At 42.0% G+C, this 12,152-nt stretch overlaps 1 pseudogene; it reads left to right on the forward strand.

The window, feature by feature from the left end:
• Positions 1-1,609: 1,609 nt before the first annotated feature.
• Positions 1,610-11,560, forward strand: LOC100942469 (annotated as a pseudogene).
• The last annotated feature ends 592 nt before the right edge of the window (positions 11,561-12,152 follow it).

Below are 12,152 nucleotides of genomic sequence, written 5' to 3' on the forward strand. Positions count from 1 at the left end.
ATCCTGTATGGTGCTAAATTTCTCCAGAAATATGGTATAGCTTCTGATTTGTCTTGCAGGCTGGTGTTGGGGCTAGAAAAGTCTCAAAGGCTTCCACTTGGCCTTTCAGGGGCTACCACTTCTTCCCATAGAAGAAGTGTTTATTCCACAAACCAAACCATTACTGTGAGGGATCCAGCTGAGTATATCTACCCTAACTGGGGAAATAGCCACAGGGTGGGTTTGCAGGTGCACTGGATCCTCTGTGAGGCTGACTTTGGTCAGAACCTAGGGTCCTAAAATTCCCTTCATAATGATCTCTGAGTCTGTGATCTAGCTTAGAGGTGAAGGCCACAATTTTCCTTTGCAGTGGTTAATATCAGCCTTCTATTTGCTAAATCTATCCATTTTCCTGTTTATATAAATCTGACAACACCCTAACTGGTAGTCTATCTATCTTACTCCCAGGAAACTGTAATCTGTTCATTTCTGCCACAGATGTCTGTAAGTCAAAATGCTTTCACTGCTACTCCTGCCTACCAAGTACTTGTGTTCATTGTGCCTCCGAAAACCACTACTAAGCTTCTCTAAGATGCTGGTAAGTTATTCATCAATGTGCTTTCTAGCCCCTAAAGAAAGAGTACATCCTCTGGGTGCTAGGTTCTTGGGCCATAATCATAAATCTCTGTTTAGTATTCCAGCCTTCCTTAGCCTCTGTTCTTTAACACCATGCCAAAGTAATTCTGGGCTCTCCACTTTGTTTACCATAGTTCCTTGTAGAGTTAAGGCTTCAATTAGCCATCTGAGCAAACGATTCAGAGGTTCCTGACATAAAATTAAATTATTAGTCATAAAGAAGTTATTCCACATTAATGAATTCCTCACTATTTAGCCCTATATTTTTCCCTGCTGTCTGGGTTAGTACCCTCAATATTCACTTACATGTGTGTTCCCCAGTTCTTGCTAGGATTCGTAATGTCTTTCCAATCTAGACAATTCTTCGTGAAGCAGAATTTTTGTCTCCATCTGAGCTTGCTGAGACCTGACTCTGCTGTCAGTCTGGACATGATGAGGAGTGGTGGGGTTAGCTTGCCAACATCATCTTGTGAAGGAACCACTCAGGGAGATCATTATACCCTCTCCAAGCAAGCAGAGTCTAGTCTTCTCTGGCAAAGGCAAAGGTGCCACTCCTTTGGGGAAAGGGTGCTTAAGGGAGTTTGGAGTTTCTAGATGCTAAGGTCCGTTCACCTAAATGTCTCCATCCCGAGTCTCAGATTCCTATACACTTTCCCTATCAGAACCCTGAGTTGACATAGAATATTTGCCAAGATTATGCATTTCATCTTCCTGGTGGCTCTGAAGCCCTTAGAATCAGATCCTTGACCTGATTTTCACACAGTCTTCTCTGAGATTGTAAGAAATACAACATAGCTATTGAGGTTATTAAACTTTCAGAGCCTTAACTTGACTTTCCTGAACCCGTTATTTATTTAAATGTCTTTAATGCTGTCATAAGTAGCCATCCTACTCCATAGTTCTCATAATGAATATTGCTTCTGAAATTGGTTGAGGGCCATAGCCGCTTGACCTTCCAAAACCTTGACCTTGGGCGGGAAGAGGTGATGCTGAAATGGAGGAGCAGGGGAGCAGCGGTGGTGCGACCGATTGGGGGATCCAGGACCCTGCTGCTGCCCCCAGCAAGGCCTCCAGCAGTGCCGGCCACTATGAGCTGCCAGGGGCTGAAAAATATAGACCAGTAAAGCTGAATGAAGTTGCTGGGAATGAAGACACTGTGAGCAGGCTGGAGATCTTTGCAAGAGAAGGGAATGTGCCCAATATCATCATCACTGGCCCCCCAGGAACTGGCAAAGCTACAAACGTCCTGTGTTTGGCACAAGGCTTGCTGGGCCCAGCAATGAATGATGCTGTCTTGGAACTCAGTGCTTCAAATGATAGGGGCATTGATGCTGTGAATAAAATCAAAATGTTTGCTCAACAAAGAGTCAGGCTTCCCAAAGGTCGACACAAGATCATCATCTTGGATGAAGCAGACAGCATGACTGATGGAGCCCAGCAAGCCTTGAGGAGAACCATGGAGATCTACTCTAAAAGGACTCGCTTTGTGCTTGCTTGTAATGCTTTTGATAAGATCATGGAGCCCATCCAGCCCCGGCATGCCATCCTCTGCTACACCAAGCTGACTGATGCCCAGATATTGGCATGGCTGCTAAACATAATCAAGAAGGAGAAGGTGCCATCGATTGATGATGGCCTGGAAGCCATCATTCTCATAGCCCAGGGAGACATGTGGCAGGCATTGAACAACTTGCAGTCCACTTTCTCAGGATTTGGCTTCATCAACAGTGAGAATGTATTCAAGGTCTGTGATGAGCCCCACCCTCTACTCATGAAGGAGAAGATCCAGCATTGTGTGGATGCCAACATTGATGAGGCCTACAAGATTCTTGCTCACCTGTGGCACCTGGGCTATTCACCAGAAGATGTCATTGGCAATACCTTTTGAGTATGTAAAACGTTCCAAATGGCAGAATACTTGAAACTGGAGTTTATTAAGGAAATTGGATACACTCATAAGAAAGTAGCAGAAGGAGTGAACTCCCTTCTGCAGATGGCAGGGCTCCTAGCCAGGCTGTATCAGAAGATACAATGGCGCTGGTGGCCAGTTAAAGCACAGATTTCACTGACTGTGTTACAAGAATCTTCCTCCCTGAAACTGCAGGTGTCATGGCCTTCTGATTGTGGGAGGAAAATGCCACCTCAAGCAGGGCCAGTACTCACCATGCTTTAAACTATCATGGCTTTCACATTGCCTCTACCAGGTCTCCACTCCACAACTGTTTGCATTCAACCTCAGACTTGTCCAAGTGGTGAAGGGGCAGAGAGGCCCCACGGAAGCTTAGGGGCGGGGCAGCTGATCTGTGTGTTTGTGGGTTGACATTTTAGCTAATAAAGTCTTACAGAATTTGTGGGCAATAAGGTGACCACATGAGGCCTCCAGGAAAACAATAACAACAAAAACTTTGGCCTTCTTCCACCTGCCCTTTATACCAATTAACTACTGTGAAAATGGAAACAATTGTGAGTCTACTATATCTCGAGGAGTTATTAGCAGCCAGGTACAAACCAGCAGCAAAGTACCTATTACTTTAAGACTTGGTGGGACATTCAACTCCTAATTTCATCCTGGGAATTGTTTTCTAGAACCCCTATTGGATAATTGTTTTAACCTATGTCTTCCAAAAGGCAGAGCTTTGGGCAAGGATTAAAATACTGATGTTATTTTTTCAAGGTGCAAGATCAGGGAGAGGAGGGTGAAGAAAAATGGCAAATGAGGTAAAGAAACACGCGAGACCATGCAGAATGTCGCTGTGCTGGCCATTGCTTCACAATTAGCCATGAACTGACATGTACTTCAATTGGCACACACATCCGAGCTGCACACTGGATTTTGTCTAGAAGATTTCAAGGGGAACCCAGTCCTCAGAGTAGTCCACAGAAGGGAGAAAGGAGATTTATTGTGCAGTTCTCTTGCATCTTCTGTTATCTGGTTCCATGGTGGCTGTCTAGAAAGTGAGAAGTCACAATTTGTGTAACATTTTGGCTAAGCCTAGGAATAAAGGACACATCATTGTGGCACATAGTTCAGGTTGGCCATGTAAGCCTGGGCCTAACTGCATCCTTGCCAGCCTAGGGAGGCTGCTACAAGCAGTGGCAGCAGCCTGGTTCAGGAGCCAGGCGGACTTTCGGGAAGGGAGCCAGAGATGGCAATCCAGGAAGGAACGAGTTCTTTGTCTGACACACTATGCATCAGGATAACAGTGACGGATCAGGTTCACCTTGCTCCATTATTCTTACCTTGGAGACTATTTAGCCAGATGAGGTTTTGTCACTTTCAAGGGCTCCACACATGATAAATTAAAACTTCCATGTATTCACATTGTCCATGAAAGCTCCTGGGTGTGCCTGGTTTCATGCAATAGCTCTGGTCCTAAAAAGGATTCAAGAGTTCCACATTTCACATGCCTGATAGAAAAGCTTGCTGGAAAGCGTGGATTTCTTTGCCAGTGTGAAGAGTAGTGCTTTAGTTTAGCAGTTAAGGAAAGTTTAGTTTCCACATAGTAGTTTTAAAGATTCACATGACCCAACATTTATCCTGTTCAGAAAAGTCTAATTCATTGTTTGCCTAGACCAGATTGAACTTTTATTTGATAGGGATAAAGCCAGTGCCTTAGAGACATAGAGTGTTCTCCAGTGAAGCCAAAGGACAAGCACTTTTTCTCCTGAGATGGTTTCTGGCCTGCAGGTCTGGACTGGATTTTGAGGATCTCCTCCAGCCAGAAAAGTGACAGTTATCTGAGGAGGTAAAACAGAGCGATGCCTTTACCAGCAAGATTTTGTTGGCCTCAGGACATGCCAGTGGTAAGATGGGATGAATTAAGCCAATTGGGCTCACCAGTGTTGACCTTTCAGGGTTTAATGGAGGAGATAATCATTGTTCACATTACACGGTAGAACAACAATACTTTTCACTGTGCAAATATTGTGATGTTTCCTCTTCTATTTCCCCCCATAGATTCTTTTCTTGGCAGAGAGAGTTGTACCATGAAATTTGATTAAGAACCCTGGGTGAGCATTATGACGTTAGTATTAGATACTCTAAGAGCCACGTTACTTTAATAAGAACCACACACAACTTTCTCAGCACCACCAGCAGGTTTTTACATCCATTTCAAACCTGAGGTCCACTGTACTGAAGGAAGCAAGGAGCCCTGTTTTCCCACTCTGGCTGAGCCATCTCTCTGGTGCTGACTCTCTCCCTAGACCCATGGGACTGTCTCTTGGCTAGATCCCTAGATCTGGGAATCTGTCCCAAAGGTGCTCAAACTTAACTGTGCATCAGGAAAATCCTGGAAGCTTAAAAGGAAAAATAGGTTCCCAGAACGAACACCACCCTCACCAAATCAGAATCTCAAGGGATAGGCCCTGAAGGTCATCTGTAATTTTGGAAATTCTCTCTGTGACTCTGTTGCTACAGTTCTGTTATCAGGCAATGCTTAGTAACAACCTATCTTCGTCTATGCTAATACCTTGGGGTTGCTTTCTGGATTCAAATTTTGAGGCCCCTTCTAGGAGCCTCCTTGGTAAATGTGGGATCCTAATGGGTTTAACAGGGAAAGAACCAGGTACCCATACATCCAACTATGTGTGTATGCATGCATCTATATATCTACCCATCTGTCCATCTTCTATGACCAAATAATTATTTTTAGATGCTAATTATAGGCAATGATGCAAGTAGAAAACCATAAAGTTACTTGAGCCTAACTGTGTGGAGCACACTGCGTCAGTTACCAAGTCTCTACTACTCCGTGACTTCCTGGGAGGTAGAGACCATATCGCTCTGCATGGTTGCTTCTTTAGTAACTATTTAGTGTCAAATTATGGGAAATGCTTGATAGATTCTGTTACTGAAATGGAATGAAAATGGAGTTACAAACTGCTGTGCCCTATCTGTCCCAGCATACAAATGAGGCAGAAATGTTGGAGGATCTTCCAAAGGTCATTGCCTACACTTAATGTCAGGATAGGTCACCTGGGGGTCTTGGAAGGTACTAGAATTGTAGATGGGAACGGAAAGAATGATTGGGAGTAAAAGCTTTAATTGAGGTAGACTGGGGTGTATTTTATGGTAGGAGAATGGCCTATCCCGTTTTTATAGCAGGTAATCTCTGTCTTAATGTTGCAGAATTTCAAAATGATGAACAGTGGCTGAGCTGCCTTGCTTGTGCTATGTGGGGTAGGCCTGGCTTTCGACTTGAGGACTGTGGACAGAGGACAGGGTGTGGCTGGACTTACAGGGTGTGGGAAAAGGCCCTGCACAAGTGGAAGATGATCTGTGATCAAAGAACTTAGCCATTGTGAGGTCCTTAAGGTCTGAAAATTTCTTGGAGGAAAAAAGTCTCTATATGGCCAAATGGTCCTATCCCTTAGAAAGCCAGTCCTTCAGAAGGGACAACTTCTAGTCAGAGGGGAAGACTCCCTGTGAGAGGATCATATTTGTGGGTAAGTAGAAAATAAAGTAGATCATTTTGTGAATAAGTCTCTGAGATCATTCAGACTTCCACTTCTTCAGCTTCCCCAGAAAATCCATGGGAGGCTGGAGTAGTGGGTCAGGTCAGGAAGTACTAGGACAGTGGTCACTAGTGCTAGAGCATGCCATTTCATGACAATTTTCGTCACTCTTTGGCAGACTGGGGGGCTTGCAGAGGTTAGGGAGAATTTGGCTCATCCATATTGTCACAGATTGGAATGTGGTTGTCTGTCTCCCCTCTCCAGGGTTTTGTCCCTGTCACCTGATGAACCTCCAAGCACCTAAGCACTGGCCTGCATTGGGGATGATGAATAGTGGTCCTAGACTTCATGTTGTCCTACAAGGCACAGCTCCTATGACTAGAGAATAGAATTTTGCCCTATGTCAGAGGTGAAAGAAGCCGAGGCAACACATTATGGAAATCCCCATCAGAGAGGATCAGAAATGCAAAGCTGGACTTTCTTAAGGAACTTTCATTAAAAAATATTTTTTCATCTATGTTTATGAGTGATATTGGCCTATAATTTTCTTTCTTTCTTTCTTTTTTTGAGACAGAGTCTCGCTCTGTCTAGTGTGCCTCAAATTCTAGGCTCAAATGATCCTCCTTCCTTAGCCTCCTGAGCAGCTGGGACTACAGGCACCTGTCACAAGGCTCAGCTAATTTTTCCATTTTTAGTGGAGATGGGTCTCACTCTTGATCAGGCTGGTCTTGAACTCTTGGGCTTAAGGGATTCTTGCACTTCAGCCTCCCAGAGTGTGAGAATTTTATTTGTTCATTTTTGGTTGTGTTATCATGATTATTCTGTCCTCATAGAATGAGTTGGGAAATTTAAAAATTAAAATTAAAAAATCTAAGCCTGGAAATTAAAAATATCTAGAAAATTTTTTTGGTGAGACTTGCATCTCTCTTCCTTAAATGATTGGTTGAATTCACCAGTGAAGTCAAATTGATCCTGAGTTTTTGGCACTATAATATTAACCCTGGACTCAATTATCTGCAATATTTATGAACTATTCAAATGTGCTTTTTCTTTTTGTGTCCTTTTTGGAAGTTGTATCCTCCTATTAACTTGTCTGTTTTATCTAAACTTTCAAATTTAATGACAAAAGGTATTCATATTATTGTCTTATTATATTCATTTCTTTAATTTAGTCCTAACAATCCTATGAGTTAGATATTATTATGGTCATAATATAATAGATTGTAATTGATCAGAAAACTGAGGTTTCGGGGTGATACCTGTGGCTCACTGAGTAGGGCACTGGTCCCATATACCAGGGGTGGTGGGTTCAAACCCAGCCCCAGCCAAACTGCAACAAAAAAAATAGCTGGGCGCTGTGGCGGGCGCCTGTAGTCCCAGCTACTTGAGAGGCTAAGGCAAGAGAATTGCCTGAGCGCAGGAGTTGGAGGTTGCTGTGAGTCATGATGCCACAGCACTCTACCAAGGGTGACAAACTAAGACTCTGTCTCTTAAAAAAAAAAAAAAGAATGAAAAAAAGAGAAAACTGAGGTTTAAAGGTATCTTCTGTTTAGTTATGAAATTGTTGAATGATGGAGTCGGATTTTGAGCCCAGGTTCCTAGAATCTAAAGTTACAATACAGTAATTGTGATACATTTCATCTTACCAGGAGAGGCCCTAGAAGGAATGTAGGATGTGGCTTAAAGTTTCTTTGCTAACTTTATAGTTGACCTTGCTTTATCCTCAGGACTTCAGAAGGTTCTAGATGTCTAGAGACCTCTGCAAAGCATTTTCTTTAACCAAGTCATAAACTGTCAAAATTTGGCCCAAATTTTGGGCTCCAAAATCTGATGGGTCCCTTAAACTTTGTCACTAGAAAGTAGTGTTCTTTGGCCAATGAGATTATAAAATTGCTCAATTTGTCAATAAAATGAACAAAAAATAAATCCTTAAAATGTAATCTGCAGTAGGAGGCACACTAAAAGGAAAAAAGGCACAGCATGAAGAGATGGTGCAAGCGTCCGAACAAAAACTCAGATATGGCAGGGATGTTGGGATTATCAGACCTGGAATTTAAAATAACTATGATTAATATACTAAAAGCTCTACTGGGTAAAGTAGACAACATGCAAAAATGAGTGTGCAAAGTAGGCAGAGAGAGGTAAATTCTAAAAATGCTGCAACAGAAATGAAGGATGCCTTGGATGAGCTTGTTAGTAGAGTGGACATAGTTGAGGAAAAACATCTCTGAGCCTGAGGATATATCAACTTTCACAACAGAAAGAGCAAAGAGAAAAATACTGAAAGAATAGAGGAATAGAATATCCAAGAACTATGAAACGATTACAAAAGGTATAACATTGTAATAGGAATACCTGAAGAAGTGAAAAAGAACAGATGCAATATCCGAAGCAATAATGACTGAGAATTTTCTCAAATTAATGTTGCACACCAAACCACAGATCCAAGAAGCTCAGAGAACAGCAAGAAAATGCCAAAAGTGCCAAAAGAAAAAATTCACCTAGGTACATGATATTCAAATGGCAGAAAATCAAAGCTAAAGAAAAAAAATCTTGAATGAAACAAGGGCGGGGGAGGCGGAATCTCACCTATAGAAGAATCAAGGTAAAAATTACATCTGACTTCTCAGAAACCACGATAACAAGAAGAGAGTGGAGTGAAATAGAAAGTGTAGAATTTCTATTAGATTTCTCTTTGCTTGTTTGTAAGCAGAATTAAGGTGCTGTGTATTTAAAATAATTGGTAATAAAATATTTTTTGCAAAAAAAGTGTATGAAGAGAAACTCCCCACTTGTCCCAGAATTCTGTGTCCAGTGAAATTATTTCTCAAAAGTGAAGAAGAAATAAAGACTTTCTTAAACAGATAAAGTCTGTTGCTAGTAGATCCACCTTGAAAGAAATGTTTTTTTTAAAAAAAAGTTCTTTAGAAAGAAGGAAAAGGATATATATCAAAAACTCTGATAAGAGAAAAGAAGACCATTGGAAAAGGGATAAGTGAAGACAAAATAAAAAATTTTATTTTCTTCTTCTTAATTGATCTAACAGAACAGGGTATTTAAAATAATAGCAACAATGTACATGATTATGTACATTTTTGTGTATGTGTATAATTATGTATATGTGAAATTGATGACAACAATGAAGCAAGCAAGGGTGAGCAGAAGGAATTAGGATAACTTTGATCTTATCAGGTGCATATACTACCCATAATGTGGAATAGCATTTTGAAGTGGACTTGGGTTACTGGTAAATGTAAATTGTGAAATGTAGGGCAATCACTTAAAAATGTTTTTTAAAAAAGTATACTGGTATGCTAAGAAGGGAGAGTAAATTGAATCATTTAAAGTGTTGAATTAGAAAAGGAAGAAAAAGAGCAAAAGACAAAAAGAATTAAAGACCCAGGGCAATAACTGGAAAATAGTAATAAATATGGTAGATATTAATCCAGATATATCAGTAACCACTTTAAACATCAATGATCTAAATTCACCAAAGGCAGAGATTGTCAAAGTGGACCAAGAAACAGATTCAACTATATGATGTCTACAAGAAACTCACTTCAAATATAAAGATACATATAAATGAAAAGTGAAGGGATGGAGAAAAACATACCATATAACACTAATAAAAGAGTTTGAATAGCTATATTGATTTTAGACAGAGTAGACCTCAGAGCAATGAACGTTGTCAGGGAAAATGAGGGACATTCCATAACTATGAAGGGTCCAATTCTGCAAGAAGGCATACAATCAATATTTAATGCATATGCATCTAACAACAGAATGTCAAAGCACATGACATAAAAACTGACCAAACAAAGTCAGAAGATTAGCATCCAATTTCCAATTTCAGGACTCACTATAACGTAACCCTAATTAAGACAGCACGGTATTGGTGAAAAAGTAGACAAATAGATGAATGATCAGAATAGAGAACCCAGGATTGTCCTTAAGACCTTGACATCATAGCATCCCTTTCTTTTTGCTTTGTTACAGCCTGCCCTCTCTCTAATATCTCACAGGGAGGACTGTCTGGGTGCTGTCAGGCCTCCCTGAATCTTTGGGTTCAGGAATGGCCTGTGCCTACAAGCCTAGCGTATTTCTGCAGTGGGGACCCAGATATTAGACAAGCTGGAGAAGGACACATGGGCTGGAGAACTCCATGACAATGTGCCTGGGGCCTGGTGCTGAGCAAAGAGGAGTGGTAGATGAGAGGGCAACACAGTAGGGGGACCCTCTTCCGCCCCCACTGTCCCTTGCTCTCTTACTCACTAGGCATTTATTCACTGCATAGACACCCCCAGGCATCTGCCCAGTACTGCTCTCTCCTCCCCTAGATGCACAGTGCAGTTTCCCCTGCCTCCTTTCACAGGAAGCTTCCTTCCCTCCTGCTGGACCAGAAAATGGGCCTGTGAGTTTTTGTTTGTTTGTTTGTGTCCACAGAATGGCTAAAATGATGGAGGATACTGAGTGCCTGGTCACAAATGATCAAGTTTGAGGATACATTGCATTATGGATGTCACACCTGTTATACTGCCCCCTCCCCAACCTCCCGAAACAGATCCTTTGCTGGTAAAGCTCCTTGGAATCACATTAGTCCCAAGAAATACAGCACCAGCATCCCTGGTGTTAGTGGATGATTTGGCAGTGATACTATTTCAACGAGATTTCTAGGGTGTACGTGAATGCAGACCTTCCTAGACCGTTCATTCATTTATTCTTTCATTCATTCATCACATTACTGAGTCCATTGGGTGCCAGGCAGAAATTATCTCTGGACTGCCCTCTCCAGGCCATTTCCCAACGAATTGAGCCTGGTAACTTACTAGCCTGGGTGACCTGGAGCAAGTTCATTAACCTTTATGGGTCTCTTATCTTATTTCATGGGATAAATAAGGAAATATAGAGGATGCAAAATATAGAGGATTCCATATTTTAAGGAATAAAAAATTGTATTAAAATTTAAAATAATATATGCCAATAATGTTTGTTATCTTGTATATTTTGTATCTCTTATAATTGCAAAAGTCAAATATGACTTGAGTCTTAGAATTCTAATACAATTTTTTCCTTTCTTAAAATGTGAATACATTTTTTGGCACCCTCTGTATATATAAAGTGTTAATTAAAAATGGCAGGTACATATTATTCAATGTCGATGCTTCAGCCTTAGTTTCTCTATCAGTAAACTCAGGTGTTCATCTAGGTGTTAATAACGGAGCAACTTCTCTGTGCCAGGCACTGTCTCCGTGACATACGATCAGAGCCCCTTTGAATCCTCACAGTAACAGGCAGGTGGGCATTTTTATTGCTATTTTAGATTAGAGTACTTGAGTGATGGGCTCCACATCACTGGTCTTTGAGATGCCAACATTCTCTTTCACCAACTGCGCTGATTTGCGGGATCTTAGATGGTCCCTGGTCCCTGGGATCTGAGAAGAGTAGCAGCAGGAGGCTTGTAGAATGGGGTGGGGGTGATTGCCGCTGAGTTCCCAGAGCACCTGGTCTGGCTTAAAGGACATCCAATAAATATGTGTTCACGTTCACCCCATGACCTCCACTCTGGACCTGGCAAGGAACCACCCTGGTTGGCCTGATGGTGGCCCTGGGGTTATTCTTAGACAGCTATTTTAAGGAGGTTTTCAACAACAGCCATGAAAGCCAGTAGGGTTTGTAATACCCAGAAATTAAAATTTACCAGAAAACCCCAATCCCTAGGCACTGCAGAGGTTTTATTCAAAGGCTGCTTTATATGGCAGGGGTCTGACTTGTCAAGTTCTTCACCCTTGCTGGGACCAGAGCTTTGTCTCAGAGAGCAGAGGATTCAAGTGGGTCCCTCTCCTTCTGCCTCCCTCTGGATCAGGAAGCCAGGGCACTGGCCTCCCTGGGGAGTAGAATCAGCTTCTGCATTTCCGTGGGTGCTGCAGGAAGGGGATAGGCCTGCAGGGCCTTGGGAAGCTGCTATCCGGGCTTGTCCTGGACATAATGGGCCAGTGTATCATTAGTAATCTAGATGCAGGGCTCCCTGTCAGGACTCAACCACCCAGCAAGCTGCTCACCCCTCTGTGCCTCGGTTTCCT

This window comes from Otolemur garnettii, unplaced genomic scaffold (genome assembly GCF_000181295.1).
Source record: "Otolemur garnettii isolate 467f Iridium unplaced genomic scaffold, OtoGar3 scaffold00012, whole genome shotgun sequence".
Lineage (NCBI taxonomy): Eukaryota > Metazoa > Chordata > Mammalia > Primates > Galagidae > Otolemur > Otolemur garnettii.